Consider the following 4,033-nt stretch of genomic DNA (forward strand, 5'->3'; position numbering starts at 1 on the left):
CTGGACAAGATAATCTTAGGATGCAGGGGGTCTCTGATTATCTTTTTAGTCTCTGGGTTATATAAACAAAAAGTAGTTTGTGCTTTAATATCATGCTATAGCCTAACATATGTATTATACCACTATTTCTGAGTTTCATCAATAAGAGGAATAAAGGAAATTATATTGATACAACAAAATGTTCTAACCTTATACATATAACATTCATTATAATATTTACAAAAAGCCAATAATATGATATGCATTTATAACACCTCCATCCCTGCACTCCCCAACTCTGCCCTGGAGAAATCCCTGAGCACCTGATGGGCTCCAGAGCTGCTCCTGCTCCTGCTTTGGAGCCCTCCTGAGCTCCCTGCTGATTTTATGATGCTGTGATGGAGGCAGGTGCAGCCATTCACCCAAGAGAAAGTGCACAGACAGAGATTCGTGCTGGAGCTAATGGGCAATTAGAGAGCTGCTGGAGTAATTAAACAGCTGCTGGAAGCTCTTCCAGGGCACAGCTCGGTGGTACTACAGCATGGGAAGAACTCTCAGGAAGAGCCTGGCCTTCAGCAACAGGTGACAAATCTCTACAGAATAAAAACATCTTAAATACCTTTGGATTTTAAGTAAGAAAAGGGTGTTTTAAAGACTTACCTAAGGGGAAAGAAACATGTTTTCAGAGCCACACATTGTTTTAGAACAGTGTTTTAGAACAGAGATATAAGTCCAGGTCCTTTAGATTTTGATAATTTCCAGCTGATCTCTGGAAATACAAAGGTCACACCTTTGTGGCAGAGTGGGAATTGGGAATTGAGCAGGAAGAAGAAGAACATTTGGTGTAAAAGATGGGTGTAATGACCTCCTTTTTATGGACTAATGGCCAGAGAAGGCAGTAGTGGAATTGGAATTTGGATGTGGATTTCTCAGTGTTCGTTTCTGTGCCTGTCTGCCTCTTACCCTCCTCTGACATGAGGCAGAGGTTTCAGAAAGCTCTCAGGAGTGCATCAAGGGTTTAAAATATATTTATGGTGTTATTCCTTGTGTCTAAGAGGTCAAATATTTTCAGATCTCTCACATGTTAGAACTGGGTTACCATTGGCACATTCCTGCTCAGAATTTGATGTGGCATGGAACATATTTAATTGTTTTTTTTTTTTTTAATAGTGACAATGATGTTCTGACTTTGCAGCAGGTTAATTTCCTTTTCTTCTGTACTTTTAATGATGATGTTGGCTACTTTTGCTGGTCACCTGGATATGATTAAGTAACTGAGCTCAGCAGGTGCTTCCTGAGAAGGCAAAGATCTGGGAGGTCACACAACTTTTCAGAGCTGCAGTGGAGGACAAGGTCCTGTTATGATTGATGGTGCTGAAATGAAAATGTTTCATCTCTACAGTGTGCAGAGAAGGAACTGTAGTCTCAGAAGTGAGCAGGTTAATTTTTATCCTCATGTTAATTCTGCCCTGATACGCTCCTGAATCCTTTGGACAAAGGAGGGCTGCTGCTTAATGGAAACTCATTTGCCCAAAAGAATAATGGCAATGGCATGGGTTCAGAAAAATGGAGAATTGTGTAATTCTGACTGAAAAACAAGTGGATAAAACCCTGCTGATATCACAGTAATAACTGGAATAACCTCTAAGTCTTTAGGGCAGTGAAGATTCCATGGTAGTGGTTTTTTATTTGGACCTCATCTCTTAACTTTTCCTTCATAGGGAAAATGAGGAGGTGATACAGGATATAATAAGGAGCCATCCTTGTTTATAATCCACATTTTAATCTACATTTTTAATCAAACTAGAACATTTAGTTTTATTTGCAGGTTACCACGAAACAGGAGATAGGTGTGGTTGCCTGGATTTGGCTTCACAACAGGCACGGATGTGTGTTAGAAAACAAAATTGGATATATTTAGTAATGGCTGAGTAAATATTAGCAAATGGATGGTGTAATTAAATCAACAGGGCTGTAGCTGAGAGGGTGCTGGCAAGCTCTGATGGAGGCTGCTGGGTGGCTGAATGGGAAGCTGAAGATTCAGAGATAAGAATTGATGGATGTAATGTTATCCTAATTGAGAAGAGGGGAGCACCTAAAGCACTGAGAAATGAAATTGATGACCTGTAAAACAAGCTGAGATTAAAAAAAAAATAAATCAGCTTGATGGAGGCTCCTGCAGGAGTGCAGGGGGCCAAAGAATGCTGGGCATGTGTTGGCTAAACTGAAGTTTTTCTAATGTTTTTCTTAAAAATGGTCAGGATAATGTGCAGTAATAATAGAACTTTAATTATCACTTAAAACTCCTGGGATATAATTTAATTTTGCACTTATTTTATGAATCTGAGGGTGGTTTTTCCTCTCCCCTCACAGATCCCCTGTTCCCAGTGCTGCCTTGTTTGGGAGCTGCGAGCAGTGATGAAATTCTGTGTCCCTGAGCTCCCATCCCTCTGCTCCCAACCTGAACTTGTGGTGCACTGCTTCTGGGGTGAGGGAGAAATGCTGCTTTGGAAGAGGGAAGGAGGATGAAAACCATGGAATGGAGGTTTGGTGGCAAAGACAGCTCTGGGGAGCAGGATGGAGCACAGTTATTCTCACTTACTTGTTATTACTCTACAGCCATCAGGAGGTTCCAGAGTTTCTATTTTAATAAATCAGTTCTGCTGGGTATTTGTTACACCAGGAATTCCATGGCTAAAGTGTTTGAAATGATGTAATTTTTATTATTTAATGCATGTGCAATGCTGTACAGTACAGCCTGCTGTCCATGCTTATGGATTGATGACTTTAGAGGAGGAAAAACCAGAAGAGTTATTTACTGGGACCTGCAGTTCTGTGGGAAGCATTGCTGGAGGGAAACATGTCCTGAGAAATGAAGTTTGGAAAAATTCCTGTTCAGCAGTTGATGCTGAGAGCCTTTTCTCTTGACTATTTTCATGTTCTTTCCAGATTGTGCCAGGAAAATCCAGAAATGCCAGAAGGAGACAGAGGAGTCCTGCAACTTTATTTGAATAAAGGGAGAGAGATTAAACTAAGGGCTCCTCATTTCTCAATTTGTCTTTACAAACCCTAATTATTATTAACTTCACCCTTTGGAACAACCTGGGATGTTTCAAGCACACCCTCCTGACTTTTCCAGGTCTTGTCCCTGCATCAGGCACAACAAGTAAATACGGAGAATAAAGAATACAGAGAATAAAGCAGACAAGGACAGTTCATATCAGCCCATTAATCACTAGAGGTCCTTGTCCATGGCTGCTGATGGCTGAGGTCTCCCAGCCTTTTCTTCCAGCTGAAAATTCCAGATCTCTGGGGCTGTGGAGACCTTGACCTGGCTGTGGAGGGTGCACATGTGGCCAGCTGTCCCGGCTGCTGTGTCTGTGTTCCTGGCTGGGTGTTATGGACAGCAAAGTCCAAAGGCTTCCTGTTCAAGTGACCCCTGTGACCTCAAGTAACCCTGAGCAGGACCTCAAATGACCCCAAGTGACCCCTGTGAACTCAAGTAACCTTGCTAGAGTCCTCAAATGACCTTAAGTAACCTCATTCAGGGCCTTAAATGACCTAAAGTAACCCCTGAGTCAACTTAAAAAGACTCAAATGACCTCAAGTGACCCCTGTGACCTCAAATAACCCTGATGAGGGCCTCAAATGACCTCATATGGCCTCTGTGACCTTAAATAACCCTGAAAATGGCCTCAAGTGACCTCAAGTAACCTCAGTCAGGGACTTTAAAGACCTCAAGAAAAGAATCCCACATGTCTGGCCCAGCAGCCCTCAGGGGTGGTGTGACCTCACTGAGGTCACTGTCAGTCCCCACTGCACTTTGGCCCTGGTCCTATAGGGCTGTTAAAGGGTGAATGAGCCTTGCTGAGCACCTCTGGGCTCCCCAATCATCTCCTGGGTGGGAGTCACAGAGACAAGTTGAAACAAGTCTTGGTTAGGCTTTTATTTTATTTTAATTAAGAAAAAAATAAAAAAAAGAAAAAAAAAAAGAAAAAAGCAAAGCAGCACTTTGTCCTTGTTGAGATGTTCTACAGCACATTTAGATGATGAT

At 42.0% G+C, this 4,033-nt stretch overlaps 1 long non-coding RNA gene across 1 annotated transcript; it reads left to right on the forward strand.

Annotated features, from left to right (window-relative positions):
• Positions 1-507: 507 nt before the first annotated feature.
• Positions 508-3,289, forward strand: LOC148183814 (uncharacterized). Its single transcript, XR_015773289.1, has 3 exons — positions 508-561; positions 2,353-2,524; positions 2,929-3,289. It is a non-coding gene; the product is annotated as an uncharacterized LOC148183814 (long non-coding RNA).
• The last annotated feature ends 744 nt before the right edge of the window (positions 3,290-4,033 follow it).

Source organism: Pseudopodoces humilis, chromosome 9, assembly GCF_049639895.1.
Source record: "Pseudopodoces humilis isolate 2021_Gansu_Grassland_sample_001 chromosome 9, ASM4963989v1, whole genome shotgun sequence".
NCBI lineage: Eukaryota > Metazoa > Chordata > Aves > Passeriformes > Paridae > Pseudopodoces > Pseudopodoces humilis.